Here is a 14055-nt window from a genome sequence, read left to right as displayed (position 1 = left end):
TAACATATATTGTTCCCTTGTTTAAGAAAGAGGAGTCGGGAAAACCCCGGCAATTATAGGCCAGTGAGCCTTACTTCAGTTGTGGGTAAGGTGTTGGAAAAGGTTATAAGGGATAGGATTTATAATCATCTGAAAAGGAATAATTTGGTTAGGGATAGTCGACATGGTTTTGTGAAGGGTGGATCATGCCTCACTAACCTTATTGAGTTCTTCGAGAAGGTGACAAAACAGGTAGATGAAGGTAAAGTATTGATGTGGTGTCTATGGACTTCAGTAAGGCATTTGATATGATTCCACATGGTAGGCTATTGCACAAAATATGGAGTTTCGTGACTGTAGGTGATTTAGCAGTTTGGATCAGAAATTGGCTCGCTGAAAGAAGACAGAAGGTGGTGGTTGATAGAAACATTTATCCTGTAGCTCAGTTACCAGTGGTGTGCCACAAAGATCTGTTTTGCAGCCACTGCTGTTGCCATTTTTGTAAATGATCTGGATGAGGGTGTAGAAGGTGGGTTAGTAAATTTGCAGATGACACTAAGGTAGGCAGACTTGTGGATAGTGCCAAAGGATGTTGTGGGTTACAGAGAGACATAGTCAAAATGCAGAGCTGGGCTGAGAAGTGGCAAATGGAGTTTAATGTGGAAAAGTGTGAGGTCGTTCACTTTGGAAGAAGTAACAGGAATGCAGAGTACTGGGCTAATGGTAAAAATCTTGGCAGTGTGGATGAACAGAAAGATCTCAGTGTCCTGGTACATAAATCCCTGTAAGTTGCCACCCAGGTTGTTAGAGTTGTTAAGAAGGCATATGTTGTGTTGGCATTCATTGGTCAGAGGATTGAGTTTTGGAGTCACGAGGTCATGCTTCAGCCTTACAAGACATTGGTAAGACCGCACCTGGAGTTCTGGTCACCGTATTATAGGAAGGATGTGGAAGCTTTGGAAAGGATTCAGAGGAGATTTACTAGGATGTTGCCTGGTATGGAAGGAAGAAGGTCTGACAAGGAAAGGCTGAGGGAACTGAGGCTGTTTTCATTGAAGAGAGGAAGGTTGAGAGGTGACTTAATTGAGATGTATAAGCTAAGGGTTAGATCGGGTGGGCAGTGAGAGCCTTTTTCCTTTGGTAGTGAAGGTTATCACGAGTGTGCATAGCTTTAAATTGAGGGGTGATAGATATAGGACAGATATCAAGGATAGTTTCTTCACTCAGACAGTAGTAGACGCATGGAATGATCTGCCTGCAACAGTAGAAGACTCGCCAATGTTAAGGGCATTTAAATGGTCATTGGACATATATATGAATAATAATAGAATGATGTAAGTCAGATGGGCATCAGATTATTTCCACAGGTCAGTGCAACATCAAAGGCCTGTACTGCACTGTAACATTCTATATTCTATATATCTATATATGCAGCAAGCTATTAAGATGTTGAAAGTAATGTCAGGCTGAGTTGCAAAAGGATGTGATTATAGGAGTAGCGAAACCTTGTTTCAATTTAATAGGAACTCAGGTTGTACCTGGAGTACTGGATACAGTTTTGGTCTCCTTACCTCAAGAAAGGCACTACTGCCATTGAGGGAGTGCAATGAACATAGAACATAGAACATAGAACATAGAACATAGAACATAGAACATAGAACATAGAACATAGAACATAGAACATAGAACATAGAACAATACAGCACAGAACAATACAGCACAGAACAGGCTCTTCGGCCCACGATGTTGTGCTGAACATTTGTCCTAGCTTAAGCACCTATCCATGTACCAATCCAATTGCTGCTTAAAGGTCGCCAATGATTCTGACTCTGCCACTCCCACAGGCAGTGTATTCCATGCCCTCACCGTTCTCTGGGTAAAGAACCTACCTCTGACATCCCCCGTACCTTCTACCCTTCACCTTAAATTTATGTCTCCTTGTAACACTCTGCTGCACCTGGGGAAAACGTCTCTGACTGTCTATTCTATCTATTCCCCTGATCATCTTATAAACCTCTATCAAGTCACCCCTCATCCTTCGCCGTTCCAATGAGAAAAGGCCTAGCACTCTCAACCTATCCTCGTACGACCTATTCTCCAGTCCAGGCAACATCCTGGTAAATCTCCTCTGCACCCTCTCCAAAGCTTCCACATCTTTCCTAAAGTGAGGCGACCAGAATTGCACACAGTACTCCAAATGTGGCCTTACCAAGGTCCTGCACAGCTGCAACATCACCTCTCGGCTCTTGAATTCAATCCCTCTGCTAATGAACGCTAATACACCATAGGCCTTCTTACAAGCTCTATCCACCTGAGTGGCAACTTTCAAAGAGCTATGAACATAGACCCCAAGATTTCTCTGCTCTTCCACCTTACTAAGAACCCTTCCGTTAACCCTGTATTCCACATTCTTATTTGTCCTTCCAAAATGGACAACCTCACACTTGACAGGGTTGAATTCCATCTGCCACTCCTCAGCCCAGCTCTGCATCATATCTAAGTCCCTTTGCAGCCGACAACAGCCCTCCTCACTGTCCACAACTCCACCAATCTTTGTATCGTCTACAAATTTACTGACCCACCCTTCGACTCCCTCTTCCAAGTCATTAATAAAAATTACAAACAGCAGAGGACCCAGAACTGATCCCTGCGGAACTCCACTTGTAACTAGGCTCCAGGCTGAATATTTACCATCTACCACCACTCTCTGACTTTGACCGGTTAGCCAGTTCTCTATCCAACTGGCCAAATTTCCCATTATCCCATGCCTCCTGACTTTCCGCATAAGCCTACCATGGGGAACATTGTCAAATGCCTTACTAAAATCCATGTACACTACATCCACTGCTCTACCCTCATCCACAGGCTTGGTCACCTCCTCAAAGAATTCAATAAGACTTGTAAGGCAAGACCTACCCCTCACAAATCTGTGCTGGCTGTCCCTAATCAAGCAGTGTCTTTCCAGATACTCATAAATCCTATCCCTCAGTACCTTTCCATTACTTTGCCTACCACGAAGTAAGACTAACTGGCCTGTAATTCCCGGGGTTATCCTTATTCCCTTTTTTGAACATGGGCACAACATTCGCCACTATCAGTCCCCTGGTACCACCCCTGTTGACAGTGAAGACGAAAAGATCATTGCCAACGGCTCTGCAATTTCCTCTCTTGTTTCCCACATAATCCTAGGATATATCCCGTCAGGCCCGGGGGACTTGTCTATCCTCAATTTATTCAAAATGCCCAACACATCTTCCTTCCTAACAAGTATCTCCTCTAGCTTACCAGTCCGTTTCATACTCTCCTCTTCAACAATACGGTCCCTCTCATTTGTAAATACTGAAGAAAATACTCATTCAAGACATCTCCTTTCTCTTCCGACTCAATACACAGTCTCCCACTACTGTCCTTGATCGGACCTACCCTCGTTCTCGTCATTCTCATGTTTCTCACATACGCATAAAAGGCCTTAGGGTGATCCTTGATCCTACCCGCCAAAGAGTTTTCATGCCCTCTCTTAGCTCTCCTAATCCATTTCTACAGCTCCCTCCTGGCTATCCTGTATCCCTCCAACACTCTGTGTGAACCTTGTTTCCTCAACCTTATGTAAGCCTCCTTCCTCTTTCCTAGACATTCTACCTCCCTCGTCAACCAAGGTTCCCTCACACGACCATCTCTTTCCTGCCTGACAGGTACATACATATCAAGGACACGTTGTATCTGTTCCTTGAATAAGTTCCACATTTCAATAACATCCTTCCCTGGCAGCCTATGCTCCCAACTTATGCTCCTCAGATCCTGTCTTACAGCATCGTAATTATTGAAGGCTCACCAGATGTGTTACTGGGATGGCAGGACTGCTAATGAAGACAGACTCAGCAAACTGAGCCTGTATTCACTTGTGCTATGAAGAATGAGACAATCTCTTTGAAGATTACTAAATACTTAAAAGGATAGACAGAATAGCTGCAGGTTAGATGTTTTCCCTGACTGAGGAATCTAGAGCCAATGGGCACAATTTAAACAATAATGACCATGCCATTTCAGACCCAGATGAAAATTTTTTTTATTCAGAGGGACATGATAATTCATTGGAATGCTCTACCCCGAAGTTGTGGAAACTCAATCTTTGTGTGTATTTAGAGATTAACTATCAATGCTGTAAAGGAATATGGGGATTGGATTGATGAAAAGCTTTGAAGCCATGATCGAATTAAACGTGGAGCAGGCTTGATGAGTTGAATGGGCTACTCCTGTTCCTCTGGCCTTATGTAACTCCTGTAATTTGAACATCCTTCTTCTTTTCTTAGCCTTTGTTGGTGCTAAATGAAGTGGCGAGCAAAGCACAGTGGGGAAAGACCACTGTCAAAGATCATTCTGCCATAATACACTGGGGTCCATTCTGTTGTCAGACTTATCTTATTACCTCAAATGAGTACAAATAGTGTCCAACATAAGTTGGAAATGTCTTTGGCCTTTGCAACTGCAGGCAGTGTCAAATCTTAGGTTTACTTTTCTTGATATAAAACTGCTTTAGTACCTGTATAAAACTGTATAAAACTGCTTTAGTACCTGTGCATGTATATAAACTTTTTTTTATGAATAAACTATATGTTTGCAATGAATAAAATAAGGATCTGAACCTGGTTTCATTGCCTTACAATATTCCAAATAGTTGAACCCATTCTGTATCACCTGTCTCTCAGAAAAATTTGCAAAGAAAACCATCTTTGACATCAAGTCCACCAGGAAATGGTCAGCATGTAACATCCTCAAGATCCTGTTGGAAAAGGAGAGGGGACCTCCTGTCGCATGGTTCCTTGAACAAACCGTGTTATGGACCAGACCAAACTCCCTCAAAGTATATTAAGAAGATAGTTAGACCCTAACCATTCTTATTTTTTTTTTGTAAATATATTTATTAGCAATTTTTAAAAACTTTACAAACATATAAAATTATTGAAAAAAAAACAATCACAAGTATCAGTATAATAAAAAGAAAAAAACACAAATTACAATACAACTACTAACCTGTTCTATAATACAAAGCAAACCATAACACTATCCAAAGCAACACCAAAAAAAACCAAAAAAACCCACAAAGTACAGAACAGCTATGCTCAGCGCAAGGCTCCCATACAAAGGAACTGGAGCATTGTATACATACCCGTATTATCTCTGGAGACCCCCTCCAGGGCCCAGGGCTTGACAAATCTAATCATCCTGGTTAAACAAATGCCCTAGTTAAGATAACTGATAAACCTATATCCAAATAATTCAAGTAGGGCTGCCATGTCTTATAAAAATTGTTTGTTGTGTGGTGCACCATGTTTGTGAAAAAGTCTAAGGGAATATGCTCCATACTTAATTTCCGCCATCCCAGCAAACCAGGCGGGTTCTCAGACACCCACTTCATCAGAATATTCTTCCATGCACAGAGTGTAAGAATATTAAATAGTTTCTTCCCATGCCCGTCAAAAATGGTAAATTCGGTAGACCTAAGAGGAGAGATACTGGGTCTACTTTGACTTCAATCCTCAATACCCTCCCTATTTCTCCTGCCACAGTGTTCCAAAAAACATGGAGCCTGTGGCATGTCCAGAAGCAATGGCTAAGAGTACACTTATTTTACATTTGGGGCACACTGAAGATGCCCCTTTTTTAAACTTCGCCAGACGGTCTGGTGCCAGTTGAGCCTTGTGCAGAACTTTTAGCTGCATAGCGCATGTCCTGTTACAGATTGAGATCTTTCAAGTACTCTCCCATATATACTTCCGTATTTTAGAAGAGATCTCCACTCCCAGCTCTTGCTCCCAGACCTCAAATAACCAGTTAATATCCTGCCAGCCCCTGCCACCCAGCAGTCGATAGAGTGCACTGACCGAAAGGGTGCTTGTGGAACGTAGCAACAACCTCTCTGTATCGGGCTTATAGGGCTTAGTGAGAAGCATAGTCTTCTTCTGGATGAAATCCCTAATCTGAAAAAAAAGGGAAAGGTCTCTGCTGGGTAACCCGTACTTGCGGCTCAGTTGCTCAAAAGATATCATAAGCGCTCCCTCAAACAAGTCTCCCAAACTAGAAACTCCTCTCGTAGCCCATAGTTTGAACCCTGAGTCCATCATCCCTGGTCAGAACCCTGGCATGCCAACTATAAACGTAAGTGGCGAAGTCTTGGATAAACAACCCTTGCTCTGACACATCGCCCTCCATGCCTTGACTGTACTAATGACAATGGGGTTCGGGCAGTGGTCCATAACTGTCCTCATCTTATCCATGACCAATAGGTTAATAAGAGGGCACTTTGCTTGGGAGACCTCAATATCCAGCCATATTGAGTTTGGATCGCTACCTACCCAGTCGCAGACAAAGGACAGCAGGGAACTCAATTGATACCTTCTGATGTCTGGGAAATCAACTCCTCCCCCTCCTTGAGGCAATTGCAATTTAGTAAGTTTGATGAGGGGCTGCCCACGATGCCAAAGGAACCAAACCACCCCATAAGCTTCCGCAGCATTGACCTGGAAAACATTATAGGGAGCATACGCATGGGATAAAGCAAATGAGGAAGAACATTTATCTTAATGAGAGATATTCGGCCCAGCCATAAAATTGGAAGAGCCTCCCATCTCTGGAGATCTCGCCTAATATTGTCGAGCAAATAAGCAATATTAGTCCGAAATAACAGATCAAACTTGGGGGTAATAAAAATGCCTAGGTATCGGAACCCTGCCCGTGACCACTTTAAAGGGAACTTAGGGCCACCTTCAACTTCTGGCACATCCTTAAGGTTCCCCAAAGGCATAGCCTTCGATTTTGCAAAGTTAATCTTATATCCTGAAATAGCCCCAAATGAATTGATACATTGTATCAAATGGGGTACATAGGTGATCAGGTTCGATAAAAACACATGGACATCATCATGTACAATGTAATCTTGGTTGCCTCGATCCCACTTCTGGAGCGGTTATGTGGATGTTCTGATGAATAGCCTCTGCCAGTGGCTCTATCACTAACGTAAACAACAACAGTGAGAGGGGGCAGCCTCGCCGACTTCCCAGGCTTCACCCCGTTGGTGATGATTGCGGCCAGAGGGTGGCGATATAAAACCTCCACCCACCTAGCAAAGACTCCACCCAACCCGAACTGTTCTAAGACATTAAAAAGATATGGCCATTCCACCCGGTCAAATGCTTTCTCTGCATCTAAGGAAATCACCAACCCCTGAATCGATCATTGCTGACAAACTTGGACCGCATTCAGCAACCTTCTAATATTATTAGAGGACCTACAGTCCCTTATAAAGCCTGTCTGATCCTCTTTAATAATATGGGGCAACATGCTTTCCAATCTCAGCGCCAGGATCTTGGACAGAATCTTGAAATCTGAATTTAATAGAGAGATGGGCCTGTATGAGGCACAATCCTCAGGAACCTTCCCCTTCTTAAGAATTAAGGAAATATTAGCTTCTCTCAAAGATGGTGGTAGGCATTCATGCATATAGGAGTAATTGTACATTTCCAACATCAGCCCTGACAGAATCCCTACAAACTCTTCATAAAACTCACCCGGAATACCATCAGGGCCAGGCACTTTCCCACTCTGAAGTTGCCTAGCTGCCTCCTGTATTTCCTGAACTGTCAAGGAGGCATTAAGGAGAGAGGCCTGTTCCAAGGTTACCCCTGGAGGTCCAGGTTCTTAAAAAAGGCATCCATTTTAGCCCTCCTGTCCTCGCAATCTTCAGACTGATACAATTCAGAGTAAAAGCTCCGAAAGCCTCATTAATCTTTTTAGCATCGTAAGGACCCCGGTGCTGTCTCTGATTGCAGTAATGGATTGGGGAGCACACTTTTTCCTAGTCAGCTATGTGAAATACTTCCCTGGCCTATCCCCATATTTGAACAGCCTTTGTCTAGCAAAAGCAAGTTCTTTCTTTGTGTTTTGTGTCAGTATTGAATTCAAGGCAGCCCAAAGGGCTGTGATTTGCTGTAGCTTAGTCACCGAATGCCGCGCAAAATGTGCTGCCTCTGCGGCTTTCAACTGTGTTCAAGCAGATGCTGTTGCTCCCCCTTCCGACATTTCCAGCGAGCCGAATAGGAAATAGCTAATCCCCTAACAAAGACCTTAGCTGTCTCTCATAACACAGACGGACTACTAGCCGTGCCTGAGTTGATAGTCAAGAATTCCTGAAACTCCTTCAAAAAGTATTCCACAAATTTGGAATCCTTAAGGAGAAAGGGGTCTAAATGCCAGTGCCGCAAACCTAGCCCTTCACTCTTGGCCTTAACCTCCAAATATATTGCTGCATGATCAGAGATAGCTATATTCCCAATTTTACAACCCATAATCAAATCCAGAAGGGCCGAGGGAGCTAGAAAGAGGTCAATCCTTGTGTGACATTTATGTGGGTTTGAAAAAAAGGTGAAGTCCCTGCCGGTAGGGTGAAGACATCTCCAAATATCCACCAGCCCCAACTCTTCGCATAAGTCAACCACCTGCTTGGCCTGCGAAGAAGTTGTTGGGGGCCCACAAGGCAACCTATCCACTGTCGGATCCAAAAGACAATTAAAATCCCCCCCATTATAATGCGCCGTGTTCCAAAAGCACTCAACTTAGAGAAAGCACTAATCAAAAATTTGAGGGGATGCGCTGGAGGACAGTAGACATTTAAAATGCCATATTCCTCCCCATGTATCAGGAATTTCACTATCACAAACCATCCCTGCTCATCATTCACTTGTTCTAACAATGTGAACGGAAGATTTTTCTGGATAAGTTCCGCCACTCCCCTACTTTTAGTCATAAAGGATGAAAAGAATACCTGGTCATAACCCCCCCTGTTGTAATTTCAGGTGTTCCCCATAATCAAGATGGGTTTCCTGCAACAAAGCGATATCAACCCTTTCCCTCTTAAGGCTAGAAAGCACTTTTTTCCTTTTAATAGGCGAATGATTTCCCTTAATGTTCCAGGTGCACCATTCAATAAGCAACTTAGCCATATCCCCTTTCAGACACCCTTGAAGCCCTTGGAGGGAGAAGTCTGCTTACAAAGCACCAAGCATAAGTAAATAAAGACTCATAGAATCAAAAAACTATATATAAAAAAAACACTCTATAATTGCTATAAACAACTATTACTACCAAAAAACTACAAAGAAAACCAACTATAGAATCTTGAATGGAAGACTCTTGCCCCTGGCCACAGGGGGTACTCACCCTATCCATCCCCTCCTTCACAACTCCTTCAAACCTGGACTGTGCCCCAGCCTTAGGCCAGAAAAAAAAAGGAGATGATCCTAAAATCAAAAGACAAAGTCAGGATGAGCACTCCACCCATCCCAGACTTCATGACACCTCTGCCTGTGACTAAAAGAGAAGCAGAACAAACAAAAAAAAGGGAGAGAGAGAGAGACACCAAAGAACATCCACAAAATTTCCCATCAGAAAATCCAGTTATTAAAAAAAATAGGAACAACTTATTCCAAAGTCTTTTCCCCCCCCTTTCCAAAAAGGAAATTATTAGGGAGAAAGAAAGGAATAAAAAAAAGGAAGACAGAATATGGGAAAAAATAGAAAAGAGAATAAACAGAGAACAAACATTAACCATATTCTTCAAGCCAATCCGTCTATTTTAAAGTGTCCACAAAGTTTTTAGCCTTCTCTGCTGAGTCAAATGTATAAACTGAGCCCTCATGGCTGAAACGAAGTACTGTGGGGTATCTCATGGAGTACTGGATGCCCAGGTTCCTCAGCCTCTTTTTAACTTCATCGAAGGACTCCCTCTTTCGGATTACAGCTGCTGAAAAATCCTGGAATAACATGATTTTTGACCCCTTGTACAGCAGCGCCTGCGGTTATTTTCCCAGGGATCTGGAAGCTTCTTTGACTTTTTGCTTGTCCTTATGTGAGTGGAAGTGCACTAGGACCAGGCGGGGATACTGCACCGGCCCTGACCTGTGCACTGTAACCCCTTTCAATCTGAAGCTTGCTGGACTTGATGTGAAGACCCAAAAACGTCAGCAGCCAGTTTTCAAAGAAACTGACTGGCTGCTCACCTTCCTTACCTTCAGGGAGCCCGACAATTCGGAGATTTATCCTCCTACCTCGATTTTCGAGGTCGTTGACATTTCGCAAGGCCCGCATCTCTCACTCCAGCACCTGGATCTGACTGGATGAGGATCCCATTGCAGCTTCCGAGGCCTTAGTTCGACCCTCCACTTCCTCCAACATCTCCTCGAGGCCCTGTATCTCCTGCTCGTGCTTCTGCAGCATGGATGCAAAAGGTTGCAGGTGAACACGAATCTCCCTACGGATTTCCTCACTCGCAGCCGCAACTTTCAAGGTAAGTCTCTCCATCGCCGCAGCCAATTCCTGTGAGTCTGTCAGGTCCCCAGGGGGTTCAGGAGAGGCAGATGCTGCATGTGTAGGTGCTGCAGGGAAGTGTCCTCCCTTCTGCTGTTTGCTTGCTCCTTTTCCTTTTGGCATCCTTCCCCCTCCCAAATATTAACAAACATGTGTTCTGTAATATTTACACCACATAAGTTGGCCAGGGATGGCAAAAAATACCGGTATGCCTTGGCTATTAGGCAGAGCTGTCTTCAGCAGTCCTACAGAATCGCCGCCATTTTGCCGAGTCTAACCATTCTTATTTTAAAAGTAGGTGTAAGAGGTTGCTTTCCAGATGCAATTCAATTGGTCAAATAATCGACTTTAAGTAAAATACATTTTCTTTCAACACTACAGTTAATATACAGTCAAATAAAAAAAAGAGAAGAAAATAATTGGCTTAACTCTAACTCTATCAAAATACTTAACAAATACTACTAATTAACTGTTCCAATATAGTAACATCCCATAAACACACTCTTAGCAAAGGTAAATTTTATAAAACATATTGTTTCACATGTAATTCCAGAAGCAGGAAGAGATCTCCAGCCTTTACAGAGATGTAGTAGAGAGAGGAATAAGAGCTTCCATATCCAGCTTCAAGACCCCAGTGACAACCTCTACTGAAAAACTAAAACAAAAAAAATCCTGGTTCTGTGGGAGTTTGAGCCCACCCATTCAGGATACTTCTATTGTTCTAGCTTAAAAAAAAACCAAGGCCTCACAAGCTGTTTACTCATTTGAGTAGACTGTTCTCCACCTCTGTCTCAGTCTTGCCTCATATAGAAACAAATCAAGGACAAAATACACCTCCGTAAGTGGTTGTATTGTCACAACTGTCAAAGTCATTTGGCAGAATGCCTCATCACCAGAATTTTCCAACAAGCACCAAGACAAAGCTTGGTTGGTGGTGAAAAAGGCTCTGCCTGACAGATCCTCCATGCACGCCCAGCCTCTGTGCACCACCATGCACTGCCCTCAAAGTGGCTGTGGGGGAGAGGAAGTGACTGTCACACACACCCTTTTGGAATGTGCCTTTGCAAAGATGTTCTGGAGAAAGATGCAGTGCTTTTTGTCAAACTTTGTCCAGAGCAGCTCCATGACACAGGATTCTGCTCTATGGTCTGTTCTCTGGGTTGCACACTGACATAAGCTTCAACTGCACCTGGAAGACCATCAGCTTGATGAAAGGTGCTCTTTGGTCTGCCCAACAGTAGTTAGTTTTCCAGTGTAATGAGTTGACCCCGACTAGGTATAGCAGACTGGCGCATTCCAAGGTCCAGGACGACATGCTGAGGGAAGTTTAGGACTGCTGCTGCCAAGGTGTCGTGAGAAAAGGCCACCACTTAAGATCTTTCTACCAAAGATTAATAAGGGTCCATTCACTTGTCAGGCCAACTTGGTGCCTCAACATGAACATAAATAGTTTCCTGCATATGCAGAAAATGCCTTTGGTTTTGGAACTGTAGAGAAGCTCTGAAAAATGTCAACATTTCAATGTTTTGTTTGTTTTTTTGTCAGCAAACCCTGTATAGAACTGATTTAGAACCTTTGCATATACCTGTAAATTACTTTTTTATGAAAGTAGTTTTGAAATAAAGAAGGATGTTTATCTCATAATGTAAATTGGTTATATGACAGTGTAAGTTGATTATACCATGAACATAACTTGCTTCTATTTTTAAAAAATGTACTGTTGGAAAATGTTGGGTTAATTTTCACTTGAAATATTGGATTAATTTACATTTAAGTTAATGATTTTATTGTTTTGAGATTGAAAAATAGAAATTGAAATTAATTTGTGCTGTGAATTGTTGATTTTGCTCTTTTCAATAAACCGCATTGTCGCTCCACTTCTCTCAAAGGGAGCTTCACCAAAAACTTAGAGAATTGAATATAATAGCCTTGTCTCCAGTCACACTCCCTTTGAGGGTGACCTCCCACTGGCAGCACTGGAATGCTGAATTTACCCAGGTCACTACTGTACACAGTTACTCACTGAATCTGCCAGCCAGATTGACTAAATGCTAAATTATCCCTCCACTCTTGCGCACCCAGTTTTCTCCTCCACTTGTTGGAGGTAGATTTATTTGAGCTGTGCTGCAACCAATACCTTGTCTGCTTGCCCATTCCTCACATAAAAACCTGAATATTCGTTGCTGACAAGCCTTTGAACATGACCCCAACCAATTCCAATTGCCTTCTTTGAATATCTACATGTACACCTTTTTGTGGAGGCCACGAGATAGGGAAGAGCAATATTAATAATTGATCTGTATTTTTCCTGGAGGAAGAATGGTGCACTTATTTATTTAACTGATACTCAGGTAACCAGCAAAGATGAGAACTTGACCTGGAATCATATTGATCAACCTAGCTCATAAATTAAAACACAAAGTGTGGGAGGACCCTTTTCTGATGAATTTTTGTATTAATTGATTTCAGATTATGGGCCAGAGCTTTTTGGAATGTAAATCTGGCATGTCATGATTTCCATAACGTAACCCCATTGTGTTCATATCATGATTTATTTAACACAAATTATTGTTCCTCATTCATGGATATGAAAGCTCAATTTATTGAGCATTGCTTATGAATATATAACATACAGTTTTAAAAAAAACACTATGATACTTTCACCCCATGAGCACTCGATTTCAAAATCGATTTTCAAAATTAAGAGCATTCAATTTCCCTGAAATGTCCAATTTAATATTTTTTTCACGTTTTCACCTGAGCAAGTGCTCTTTCATTTTATGAATGGATCTATGGTGGAGTTTGCTTTTTAAGTGACATGGCCAACCAGATAATCAATAAACTGTATCATGTAAACTGACCAGGAAAATAAATTTTTGTCAAAAGCAGGTTGAAAATGTCTGCCTCTGAAATTAATTTTCTTCACAACAGTGTGGTTTTCTTTTGTATATACAAACTAATCAAAGAAAATCAATAATAATTTCTGTGTGTAAATATATTCTCTGTGGAATGAATATAGAGAGTTTTAATGATTTTTTTCTGTTTTGTCCCCAGTGCAGTCATTAATTTTCAACACCATCATGGGCTTCCTTCAAACAATAGTTATTCTGAAGGTTTGTTTTATTTTCATGAATTCTTAATCTTTGCTTAAGTAAATGCAAATTCACTTGCATTTTTTGCCTCCTCTGCAGCTTGCCTTGGTGGCTTTCCAGTACCTCATCTAAGCGGCCATTCTCCAGTTGTGGACCGAGCTAATGAACATTGACATGACATTTGACCATGGTGGATGTCATGGTTGAGCCTGATCAAGTTCTCATCAGACATACTATTCCCTGCGGGGTTCAGCAATTGGTAATCAGAAAGAGAAACATTTCTCTCTCCAGGCCAGGAGTATCAAGTCCAGTTGAAGTAACAAATCTGCTGCCCATGTAGAATTCAGGCAATACAAGCAGGTTATTGAAAACTGGGAAGGTAGTGGTGGGAGAGCTGGAGATGGTGATGAACATCAGAATAAATGTGAAAAACAATCCCTTGACTGTTGCTGAGGACCAGCATGCAGGTTCCCCCATCAGTGACTGTTGATACACAGCATATGGTCTCTCCTCAGCAGTGCAACTGAAAAAGATTTCGATCCCACAGCATGTAGCTAGTTTGTGATCGTACATGACAAATCATGCTGAAGAAGGTCCAGAGCAGGGACCTTGTAGAAATCCTGGA

Source organism: Hemiscyllium ocellatum, chromosome 9 (assembly GCF_020745735.1).
Source record: "Hemiscyllium ocellatum isolate sHemOce1 chromosome 9, sHemOce1.pat.X.cur, whole genome shotgun sequence".
NCBI classification, from domain to species: Eukaryota; Metazoa; Chordata; class Chondrichthyes; order Orectolobiformes; family Hemiscylliidae; genus Hemiscyllium; species Hemiscyllium ocellatum.
Note: the sequence above shows the minus strand (reverse complement) of the source record.